We start from the raw sequence: 12735 nt of genomic DNA on the forward strand, positions 1-12735 counted from the left end.
CTTTTTCATCATTTCATCAAAGAAAGTGAAAAAGGATATATTGAACATTTTTCATGTTGGGGGGCCTGTCACTGCCATTCTCATATTTAGGAAGTAGCCACACAGAACCTTCATCAGATCTCCAGCAGTCACATCATTTGTTACATAGAGTGCCGGGTTTCTGTTCTCGCGACTAAAAGGCTCAGGGGTCACTCTAATTAAACTGGGCTAACTGGGCTGCACGAAATAACCACACAAGAGACACAAATACCTTTTTCTTTGGGGTCGCTGTGACGGCTCCTCTGACCTTAAGGGTCTAAAGAGAGAGAGAGAGCACGCCCTGACCCCTTTTATTGAGGAGAAGCTATTCAAATGAGGCAAGGGGTCAGGTTTCAGGAGGCTGAGTCTATCTTCATGATGTCCACTGTCAGCAGGTTGACTTGACACCCGGGTAGGCCACACCCAAGGGCACAGTAAGAGGAGGGGACACACACAAGGCCCTTCCATGGAAGATTCTATCCTAAACAGGGCAAGGGGTTGTATTACAAAGGAACAGGTGAGCATAGCTTCACCCATGGGGCTGTAGCAAGACACACCCATTTCTGTGACTGAGTGCTTCAGCACCCAGCTGGGGAGTGTAACTCAGTCACCCGTAAGGTTGGCCTCACACAATAGAGTATATTTGAGTTTTTGGAGCACAACTCCAATTAGGATCAGCAAGGCTCCCAGAAGGATAGGGAAACCCCCAGACTTTTCTGCCAAGCACCAATCCAGGCAGGGGACTTAAAGGTTTTCCTTCAAGGAGAAGGACCCAGAGTTGACCCTCTCCTGCCAGGAGTCCTGGACTCTTCTCTGCCTGCCATGGCCTACCAGGGGTTACTGGCTCAGCCTTGTGAGAGTGAGAGCTGGGGCTCTTGAGGCATAGGACTTTGCAGGGGGAATGGGAGCTGGCAGTGGGCTGGGGGTCAGCGGTTATTGTAGAAATGCAGCAGTACAACCTGTGATTCTCAGCAGCATGCAGACCTGGTTTAGACTCATCCTCCCTTAGTCACTAGTGGAAACTTAGGCCCACCATTTAGCCCTAATGCTCATGTTTATTGAGCACCTTCTCTGTACCAAAGACTTGACACAAGCCAACTCACTAATCCTCATAGCCACCCTTAGTCATCATGCCATTTTACAAAAGAGGAAACTGAGTCACAAGAATTCCTATAACATAGCCCAAAGTCACACAGCTGGCAAGTGCCAGAATCAGAATGGCAAACCCAGGCAATTGGGCTCCAGAGCCTGCGCCCCAACCACTGCACCACACTGCCCCCAGTAGTGAACTTTCCTGAGCACCTGCATCCTTGTCTAGAAAAGAGAAATATCACTTGCACCACTTCTGAAGAGCAGTGTTGTGAGAATTAGATGAACTAATGAAAGGGCTTAAAGCTATGTCTAGCCCTTAATAAGGGCCCCCATGCGTGGTTATCATTAACTCTGGGAGAAAGCGCTGCTTTTGGGTAGGGTCACTATGGTAATAAATTTGGGGTCTTTTTTTCTTTTTCTGGTCCAGTTTTCTTCTAGTCTGAGATTGGAAAACCAGCCTTGCCAGTTAAGTTCTAATGGTTTGGGTTAGGACCAAAATATTTGATCCCGATTTGCTGGAAAGGTAGAGGGCGCCTATGCCGACAGGCGCTCTCCTCACCTTGAATTTACAAAGCACCCACTAGAGGGTGTGCAGGTGTAAAGAACTGATCCATGGCTCAGGATTCCGAATAAAGGCCTGGTCTTTATTGGGTCTCGGAGGGAGGTGGGGCAGGAGGCCCCACAGGACAGGTCAGGACAGGAGACTGACTTCTCAGGGTGGACTGGGGCTTGAGAAGGGCTCCTTTAAGTCACCAGCTTGCTTCCGAGGGAAGAGAGAAGGACTTTTGTTGTTGTTCTTTTTAGATATATATGACGGTATAGTGTATGACATATTACACATACATGGAGTATAACTTATTCTAATTAGGATCCCGTTCTTGTGGTTGAACATGATGTGGAGTTACACTGCTCGCATATTGATATGTGAACATAGGAAAGTTATGTCCGATTCATTCTACTCTCTTTCCTATTCCTATCCCCCCTCCCCAGTCTTGATTCCTCTTTATGTAATCCAGTGAAGTCTCTCCCGACCTCCCTTATTGTGTATTAGTATCCACCTATCAGAGAGAACATTTAGCCTTTGGTTTGGGGGGATTGGCTTATTTCACTTAGCATGATAGTCTCCAGTTCCATTCATTTACCAGCAAATGCCATAATTTCTTTATGACTGAGTCATATTCGATTGTGTATATATGTACCACCTTTTCTTTATCCATTCATCTGTTCAAGGGCTTCTAGGTTGGCTCCATAGCTTTGATATTGTGAATTGAGCTGCTGTAAACATTGATGTGGCTGCCCCACTATATGCTGATTTTCAGTCCTTTGGATATATGCCGAGGAGTGGGATAACTGGGTCAAATGGTGGTTCACTTGCAGTTTTTACAGCAGAATTGTCTCACATTTTTTAAAGTGAAAAAGAAAAGAAACAGTAAAATAACAGCTTGAGGCAGAGGCCGTCTGTGGATGGTTTTAGGATCCAGATCTGCGTCCTCTTTCCAGGCGCATCCCCCCAGAGCCTGTGTATGAAGGACTGCAGTCTTAGGTTCCCCAAACTCTTTAAGGGGAGTAGCCATGAGGACCCCTCTCCAGTCCATGGAGGAGCGGGTGGGGAGACCACTGGATCAGACAGGCTGCACAGGGCCAGGCTCTGAGAGGACTTTTGTCTGGTTTCCTGCAGGAGCAGATCTCCTGGACATCCCACCCACCCACCTTCCATTGCCTGCCTTCTTTCTAGAACTCCCGGTAAGGTAGCTCTGTGATGGTCTGCTGTGGGCTGCAGGGTGAGGCTGACTACGTGATCTTTTCTCTCAGCTCATTTCACACATGTCAGAAATTAGGATGAAGCACCTTATGTCAGAGTCGCTTAGCAGCATGTCACGTGTGAAAAAATATATATAGAGAGAGAATAGATGGGGGCAGGGGGCTACATATAAGAATAATAATAGGTAACATTTTTTGAGTGCTTACTATGTGCCAGTCTGTGAAATTCATTTTTTAACATTTTTTAGTTGTTGATGGACATTTATTTTATTTAAATTTATTTATATGTGGTACTGAGAATTGAACCCAGAGCCTCACGCATGGCAGGCAGGCACTCAACCACTGAGCCCCAACCCCAGCCCCTGTGAAATTCTTTATTCAAATTATTATCTCACTTAACTCTCCACACTTGAGGGTAGGTAATATTGTCCCCATTACAGATGCAGAAACTAATTTCAACCCCAAGTTCTCTCTACCCCCTGTGTTATAGTCAGGGTGTCCAGTTGGGGTCCAGAAGTTGAACCATGATGCAAAGAAAACCACTGACTCCAATTTTAAATCAAATTTAAGCAAGCTTATATTGTGTACACAAAGCTGGCCAGCAGCTGTCACTCCCCAACCAGGCTAGAGATCAGCCCAGCTCTCGAGGAAGAAAAGGTTTATATAGCACAAAAAGTTACAAAATGGGATGTCTTGGGAACTTACAGTTAACAGGTTGTGGCAAGCATAATACAAGGGCAGATAGCAGGTTAATGATCTACATGGCATGATATTTCAAGGTAGGGAGTAAATTCAGATCCCAACATCAGAATTTATTAGGTGCCACTGCTGAGGTTTCAGAGAGGGTTGTTATCTGGTCAGGGGGAGCCAGGAATGGGTAAGTTCAGAGCATGGGCAGGAATTCCAAACAAGTTTAGAAATCTCAGCAATTTAGAATAAAACAGAAATGAACTTTTCATGACTTTGTGATGAGATGGCTTTCCTCTAAGGATTCTTGCCACATTCCCAGGTGCTAAGATAATAGTAGGGCTGGGGATATAGCTCAATATTGGAGCACTTGCCTTGCATGCATGAGGCCCTGGGTTCAACCCCAGCACCAAAAAAAAAAAAAAAAAAAGGTTCTTTCAGCTTAAGTCTAAATAATACCTCTTAATAAGAGATGCTAAAAGATAGACAACTCATTTTCAATACATTTTGTAGGATAAAGGTTTACTAAAGCTCCGTGGAGGACCACGGAGCTGTATTTTTGAACTTGCATTTTTTTTTAACTTGCTGGTTGTATATTTTTCATTTGCCTGTCCAGATCCATTTCTTCTTCCTCTGTCCTTGTCTCTGCAGGAAGATCAATTGTAAAGGGGTGTGAGGGAATTTGGGAGGAGGTGATAAAAATGTTTGATAATTTGATTGTGGTGACAGTTATGTAAATGTATACAGTATGATAGCTAAAATCATTAAACTGGGCTCCTGGTATAGCTCAGGTATAGCTCCAGGTAGAACCCTTTTTTGCAAGGTTCTGGGTTTGATCCCCATCACTACAATCAAAAATTCACCAAATTATATATTTAAACTAAATGTATTTTATTATGCATAAGTTACACCTAAAAAAAGTTGACTTTTAATTTTTTAAAGATCAACAAGAATGTCACTCCCATACATAAAATCCTCCAGTGGTTTCCATTATATATGGAATAAAATTCAAATTCCTAACTTGGCCTGTGGAGCTCTGATGCCCATGACTCACCCCAACATGTCATTTGCTCCTACCTCTGTGTTATGGGCCAGGCTCTATGGGCAGTGACCAAACACACTCCATTTTACCCTGGGACTCCATGTCCTGTAAGAAAACCTTCTCCCATGAGAAAACTCCACCTCTGCCATCCTGATCCTGCTTAGCACACCCTGCTTAGAAATGCAGAGGTTTCTGTTCTTCTTATACAATGTAAGAATGCCCATTTTTTCTTGGGCAATGTACCCTGTGAGACCATGATTGTCTAGACATTAGTAACCATTCTTTTCTTAATTTTTTTAATAAGTAATTTGGAGGGGAGAGTGAAATCTTTATTTATTTTTTATGTGGTGCTGAGGATCAAACCCTGTGCCTCAGATGTGCAAGGTGAGTGCTCTACTACTGAGCTATGACCCCAGTCCAGTTAGTAACCATTCTTTAACTTGTACTCACTTAGGGTCATTTTGACCCACTTCCCCTTCTGCTTATGATTTTAGATCTCATGATGTTTGTTCATAGTTTTGGATCACAGCAACAACCACTTATGATTAGTGTGGTTTGTACCGTAAACGTGTGCTCTAACCCTTGGAGGAGGGAGTCAAAGGATGTAGATTTGTAGTCTCCCCCTTGGCCCGCCACCTGGCGAATCCAGACCACAGGCTGGTGAATAAATAAATGTTCCATCTCCTGCTTTAAGATTGATTCGTTGATTTATTGCAGTCTCGCCATAATGTCTGAGCCTTTGCACTTACAGTTCTGTCCACCTGGAAGGCTCTGCCCCAGATCTTTCCCAGCCTGGCCTCTGTGTGTCAGCACAATAGAGAATCCTTACTCAGTGGAGCTCCCTCTGCAAGAAATGCTCCCGCCTAATCTCATCGGGGCATCTTCCACAGTTCACGGCACGTCATGGGTGCTCGTCAAGTATTGGCGAAGGAATGACTGTCTCTTCAAATAAATCAATATTTGTGCCTTAAATAACTCATCTGACAGGACTTGCTACTCCGCCTTCCGGATCTCAGTGCAAGCCACCCCTTTCTAAAGAGGCCAGCCCTGCACCCCCAGTCTCTGACAGTCCACCCTGCCTTATCAATCCCAGCCTGTAGGATTGGCCTACGTGACTTATTGAAACATGCAAGATACGTGGGTGTGTTCTAATAAGCATGAAGTGGTGCCTCTTTCTTGTTTTTGCACCATTTATCCCACATGGTAAGTGACATGACATCCACAAGACCATACTTAAGATTCTGGGTGAGTCAGAGACTCCCAAAACAGAGAAGGGAAGTCGCAGGAGAATGTGACACTGGGCCCATCTTGGGACCAGGGATTGTTGACACACAGTTCACTCAACAAAGACACGTTTTGATTCATTTTTTGTTGATGCTGTTCTTATTATTGTCTGGCTCATGGCAGGAGTTTCCAATTTTGAAATGCTAGTATAACTTATGTAAGTTGTAATTTTTTTTTAAATTTACAAACCTACTCTCCTTAATCTTTTTGTTATGATCTATGAAAAACTCCTGCTTTCATCTGCGCCTGCCAAGGCCACAGTAGTAAATGGTCTTGATGGGAAGGTGGGACTGGGGTGTGCCGACAGGGATGAATCTGCTTTGGCAGGGCAAGGAATTGCCAGGGACTCTTCAAATGATTTTGAAATGAGAGGAGGCCACAGTGGGATGCAGCAAGCCCAGCACCCAAGGAGCTAAGGAACCAGCCTCTGGCCCACCCCACCTCCAGCTCAGATCAAAGGGGCTAGCTGGGTTCTGCTCCAGTTTCCAAGGAGCGTGCTCTTTATAAACCCCTGGAGCCATCCCAGGGTGTGGCCAGCATCAGACGCTGGCTAAGACCTGACTCAGCTTTAGTAACTATCAGCTTGGGTGGGAAGCCAACCTCTGGGGCACCTGTTCCAGAAGGTCTGAGTTTCTCTACTTCAGTTTGAATTCCTGTAACTGAAAGCAGAGGACAGCTTTGTGGATCGGAACATCATATCCGCAGGGGACTCAGAAAGTTAGAAGAAGTTCTTTCTCTACATTCATGACCTTTCCAATAGGAATGGGCCAGAGAGATCCCCAGCCCAGGCTTCTGCCCAAGGCCAGAATCACCATCCAGCTCCTGTCTGAGCACTTCCTGTGACTGGGTGGCTCACAATTCACAGGGAGGCTGTTCCTCGAAGTGTGGTTCTCAAAAGTCTCATATTTATACTAAGCCACACAACAGTCTCTCTGTAGAAACAGATGGACTTCGTCACTGTTCCCTGTCAGCTCTTTAGGAGTTTGAAGATGTATCATCTAAGTCCCCGTTATGCTGAACACCTCCAAGCAACCTTCAGGAATTTCTTAGGTGGATGGAATTCCTACTTATTCACCTTTTTTCCCCCCAGTACTGATTGAACCCAGGCATTCTCTACCTCTGAGCTACATCCTCAGACCTTTTTATTTATTTTATTTTGAGACAGGATCTCACTAAGTTGCCTGGGCTGGCCTTGAACTTGTGATCCTCCCGCCTCAGCCTCCCAGGTATTTGGGATATAGGTGTGTGCCACCATGTCAGGCTCAGGTTATTTTGTTTGCTTTTGTTTTTGTTTTTTGGGGGGCACACTTTACCATCACTGCTATTTTAAGGATCTGCTTCTGAGAAAGATCAGAACTGAAATGAAGATATGAACAGATTAGGAATCTCTCCCCTCCTGTACCTTCTACCTGCTTCACGTGCTCCCACTGTGAGCGTGAGATGAGGACAGCTGTGTAACACAGAGAGCAGGGGTGCACAGCAGCCATGGAACTCTCCACCCAAGGACACCCAGGGACAAAGACAGGGCGGGGCTGCGGACTGAACCCACAGTTTTGCACTGATAGGCACATGCTCCACCACTGAGCAGCACGCCCAGCCTGGTGCCTCTTTTTGAAAGAATAGATAGAAACCAACTAGCTGAAATGCTGTGGTCTGTGCATGGGGCTTGCTCACCTATGGCTTAGAAAAGCAGTAACAAGAAAGAAAAAGCCTTAGAATAGCCACAGTGAGAGCTGTGGCCATTTGCTACGGGCTAAATTGTGTCTCCTCTGCTCCTCCTGAAAAAAAGCTGTGCTGAAATCCCGAATCTCAGTCCCTTCCTGCGTGAGCTTGTGTGGAGATAGGTCTTTACACAGATAACCGAGTTACAAGAGGTCTTGGTGAGCGCAGCGGCTCTCGCCTATAATCCCAGCAACTCACGAGACTGAAGCAGGAGAGTCACAAGTTTGAGGCCAGCCTCAGCAATTTAGCGAGGCCCTAAGCAACTTGGCCAGACCCTATCTCAAAATAAGAAATAAAAAAGGGTTGGAGATGTGGCTTGGTGATAGAGTGCCCCTGGGTTCAATCCCCAGTACCAAAAAAGATTAAAAAAAAATGTCATAAACAAATCCACAGCCTACTATGATTGGTCCTTATGAAAGGGAGAAATATGGACACACACACACACACACACACACACACAGGGAGAACATCACTTGAAGATGAAGGCAGAGACAGAGCTACGCTTCTACATGTCATGGAACACGAGAGAGACCCTGGGGAAGAGGCATGGAACAGATTCTTTCTCACAGCCCTCGGCAGGATCCAGCCCTGCCAATATTTTGATCTTGGGCTTGTATCCTCCAGAACTATGAGAAAATAAGTTTCTGTGTTGAAGGCCTTCAGTCTGCAGTAGCCCTAGAGAGCGAAGATGCTGCCTACAGGCAAGAGGGAAGTTAGTCTCGGGAGCCCAGTGAGGTGGGCCCTGGCTGGAGCTGCACTCACAGCAGCTACAGTGCAAAGGGGGGACTGGGCAATCAAGACCTTGACCTTCTGTCCTCCAGCCTCCAGCCTCGGCACTGCCTAAGCCAGTGAGCAAGAGAGGCGGGTGATGCCAACAGAGAATATGCACCCACCTGCCAGGTGCGGTGGCACATGCCTGTAATCCCAGCGACTTCGGAGTCTGAGGCAGGAGGAACACAAGTTCAAAGCCAGCCTCAGCAATTTGGCACGGACCTGAGCAATTTGGTGAGACCCTGTCTCAAAATAAATAAATAAATTAAAATGGCTGGGGATGTGGCTCAGTGGTTAAGTGCCCCTGGATTCAATCTCAGGTACCAAAAAATGGTTCTGATTTGGGATGGTGAAAAAGTTCTGAAAATAGGGGTGTTAGTCACACAAATGTGTGGCTTAAAGCCACTGAATTGAGTACTTTAAAATGGTTAAAAGGGTGAAATTTATGACGATGCATATTCCACCAGAATTTTTTAGAATGTATATTCTCTGAAAAAGTGTATATGCTGAAAGGAAATCCCCCTCCCATCCCTGTCGTTGACAACAGCATCCCCTCCCTGTGGATCCCCTCTGGGACCAATTCCAAGGTCTCCTCCCACAGATGCCATGTTCTTTCTTCCTGTGACATTCTTCTCCCAGGCTTTCATGTAGTCCGTAAATGGAGGCATACAAGACACCCAGTCTTGTATTTTGCTTCTTTTTTTTTTCGTTTAATATATTTAAAAATGCATCCTCATTTTCTTATCCTCGATACCTGGGATTCCTGCACAAAGCCTTTTCCCCAGGAATCTACTAACATTTGAGGATGACAACATCTGCTTTGTAATAAGGTGAAACATCTTAACTCCAAAGAGTGAAGCAGGGATGGAAGAATTTCAGACACCTGCCAAGGGTGTGTGTGCATGAGGAAAGACTGGGGAAGGGATACAGCCTTTTCAGCCTGAAGGATCAAAGCATGATCCCGAGTTGCTGGGATTATAGGCGTGAGCCACTGCGCTCACCAAGACCTCTTGTAACTTGGTTATCCGTGTCCGCACATGGAAAAGGGGCCTTTGTTGGATGCAGGTATAATAATGGCCAACAGCTGTGTAGCTCTCATCCTGGGGAGCCAGTGTCTAAGCACTTCAGGCGTATTAATTTTTTTTATACCTCACAACAGCTTGATGATGTAGGCGCTGTTATTAATTGCCCCCATTTTACAGGTCAGGGCTGCAGGGCATGAAGAGGTGAAGTAATTTGCCTGAGATCTAATGAATGACAGAACTGGGATTAACCCCACAGAGTGGGGCTCTAGGGCCCTTGCTCTTGTTCACCATGAGGTGCTGCCTCTGGGGCATGCAAACATTTACCAACCGTCCTGCCAGGCCTGGGCCTCCTACCGGTAGGGATGTAATGAGGCCTAGACATGAGCCCCACCCTCGAGGAGTTTGTTCAGGAGCACAGTTCACCCTAGTACAAAGCAGAGACTTGATCCATGTTAGAAGGGGAACATGTAGAATGTTCTGGAGAATAGAGGAGGAATGGCACAGAATGCTGGAATGTCATGCAGAGGAAGTGACATTTAAGTGTGAAAGGAACCACGTACGCTGCTTGAGATGCTGAATCCTTCCAACAACCCTGCTGTCATCCTATCTCCCAGACGTGAAAGATTCACTGTGGCTTTCAACAAGGCATTAAGACGGTGGAGCTAGGATCCCTGCCGGCTCCTCTAGCTCAGACCCAGGGCCTCGCGGAGGTGAGAGCCAGCCACAGGCCTGGCGGGGTCCTCCCCATGCCAGTGGCATCAGCCTTCATCCATCAGGAATGCCTGGGATCCTCAGCTGGCATGGTGGGAACCGCCATCCTTGGCAGGAGTGCCCAAGCCAATTAACAAGCAGGAGCTCTTTGAAGATGAAATTGTCCATAAAAAAGGGCTGGTTCCCACAGTCACAGCAGCAAGGCAGGGACAGTGTGGGGAGAGGATTGTGGTGACAGTAATGAAGGAGCAGGTAGGAGTTCTTGGGTGGAGAATCCCTGACCAAGGAGGCCGAGCTTCCAGGCCCTCCCAGAAAATGTCCTCCTTTAGTCCAGAGGAGGCCACAAGCAAAGGCAAAACCTTCTCAACTTCAGTGAAAATTAATCTCCCCTGAATTTGGCTATGACTATGACTACGTTCTGTCTGTTCCAAGATTTACATTGTCTCTCCCTTAAGTTGACTCACTCAAAAATGATTCATCCTGTGTCTCAGCAACTTGGGAGGATCACAAGTTCGAGGCTCGCCTGGGCAACGCAGTGAGACCCTGTCCCCAGATAAAATAAAAAGAGCTGGGGAGGGTAGCATAGCGGTAGAACACCGCTGGCTTCAAGCCCCAGTACTGCAAATTTTAATTAATTAATTAGTTGATTTATCCTAAGCACTAAATTTTTGAAAATGATAACTTCAATGTGCTGTTGCACTTCTTTCTCATCCACATTAAAATAAACTAAAACTACCAAAACCATGAAAATCAAAGTTTTTCTGCAGACCATCTTCAAGTCTCTTCCTTTTGGGAAGCCCAGGCTGAAATTGGTCTTGAAAATCAGGATGGGATCCTCGTTCCTCCTCGTGTGGAACCCGAGAAACAATGAGGCAAGAGCAAAAAGTGAATTTTATTTAAGAAACAGAACAAAGAGAGAGACTCCTCTGGAGAGGAGGGGGTCCAGAGCTGGTGCTGAGGGAGTCGGGGTATCTTGCCCCTTTTATAGATTTTAGGTTTCTTTTCTTCTCATCTTCCCCACTTATCTTGCCTACATGACCAAAAATGACCAAAAGGGCAGGGAGAGAGACATCCAGGGGGTGACTGCTAGTGTTGGAAAACGTGATCCTTTCCCTCCCCCAAGGTTGTTAGCAACCAGGTGATGGGGAGAGCTATCTATCCATTTCCTTTTCTTTGATAATGAGGTACCTGTCCTTTGCCCTGGTCTGGCTTCTCTTCTTCTTACTCCATGACCTTGGGCACTTCACTTTTCTTTCTCTGGCCTCAGTTTCCCCATCTCTGGTTCCTTGCAGCTATTGTACAGCAGGTTGGTGAAATGCAGATTCAAGCCTTCTCTGGTCCTGGCCTTACCCTTTCCTGTAGTGAGACCTCAGGCAAGTTGCTTTAACCCATCTCTGCCTTAGCTGCACCATCTATAGATGGAGACTACTCCACCTGGGCTGCTGACGGGCAATCCGTCTTCTCTAAGGGCCTTTCTTGGCCACCTGATTACATCTACCACTCTCCACTACTCCCCACAACTGCAGAGCCCCCTTACTCTATGTGTCCTTTTCTGCAGAGCATTTATTACCTTCTAACTAGCTATATCATCAATTGATTATGTTTACTCTTTCCTCCTGCCCTCCCTGAATATGTAAATTCCATGAGAGCAAGGATATTCACCAGTTCACTGAGGAAGCCCTAGCACTTGGGTAGAAGATTGCCTGGTCTTAATCTGTGTTCGTTTTTGATACTGTGTATTTAACTCAGAGGACACTTTACCACTGAGCCACATCCCTATCCCTTTTTATTTTTTATTTTGAGACAGAGTCTCACGAAGTAGCTGAGGCTGGCTCCAAACTTGCAATCTTCCTGCCTCAGCTTCCTGAGTCTCTGGGATTACAGGGATGTGCGGTGATGCCCGGCTTTAATACATATTTCTTATATGAATGGAATGCTTGAGCAAATGCTGGATCTCCTGACCTCAGATGTGAGATAAGAACCCCACACCCTAGGAAGACTCAATAATACCAGTGACCAAAAACATCATTGATTTCATCTTTCTTTGTCTGTCTTTCTTTCTTTCTCTCTTTCTCTCTCTCTCTCTCTCTCTCTCTCTCTCTCTCTCTCTCTCTCTCTCTCTCTCTCTCTCTCTCTCTCCCTCCCTCCCTCCCTCCCTCCCTCCCTCCCTTCCTTTCTACCAGGAATTGAATCCAGGGACACTTAACCACTGAGCCACATCCTCAGCCCTTTTTAGTTTTTATTTTGAGACAAGGTCTTGCTAAGTTGCTTAGGGCCTTGCTAAATTGCTGGGGCTGCCTTTGATCTTGCAATCCTCCTGCCTTAGCCTTCCTAGTCCCTGGGATTGTAGACATGGGCCATGGAGCCTGTCTAGTTTTGTATTTTGAAGGAATGAGGTCTATTCGGGAATAGTCCCTGATTTACAAGGAAGACAGTCTTTTTAGAAGTACTAATGGCACATCAAAGGAAATGAAATTATCATAAAAACAAATACATTTCAGTGAGTCAGGAGCGTGGGTGGGGATGCTGCCCTATGGGGTTTGAAAGCCAGATGTGCAGGGTCTCCGGAGTATCCCAAATGTCACTTGCAGGCTGTGATTTCCCCTTCTCAGCTGGGAAGGA

General features: G+C 46.1%; 1 protein-coding gene across 1 annotated transcript in view; it reads left to right on the forward strand.

Annotated features, from left to right (window-relative positions):
* The window catches only part of Mt4 (metallothionein 4), a 44301-nt gene that overhangs the window by 8447 nt on the left and 23119 nt on the right, over positions 1 to 12735 (forward strand). The gene's annotated exons all lie outside the window — the stretch shown is intronic.

The sequence above is a fragment of the Marmota monax genome, unplaced genomic scaffold (assembly GCF_021218885.2).
Source record: "Marmota monax isolate L192 unplaced genomic scaffold, Marmota_monax_Labrador192_F-V1.1 WCK01_AAM20220418_F8-fsc00024, whole genome shotgun sequence".
In the NCBI taxonomy this organism is placed as follows: Eukaryota; Metazoa; Chordata; class Mammalia; order Rodentia; family Sciuridae; genus Marmota; species Marmota monax.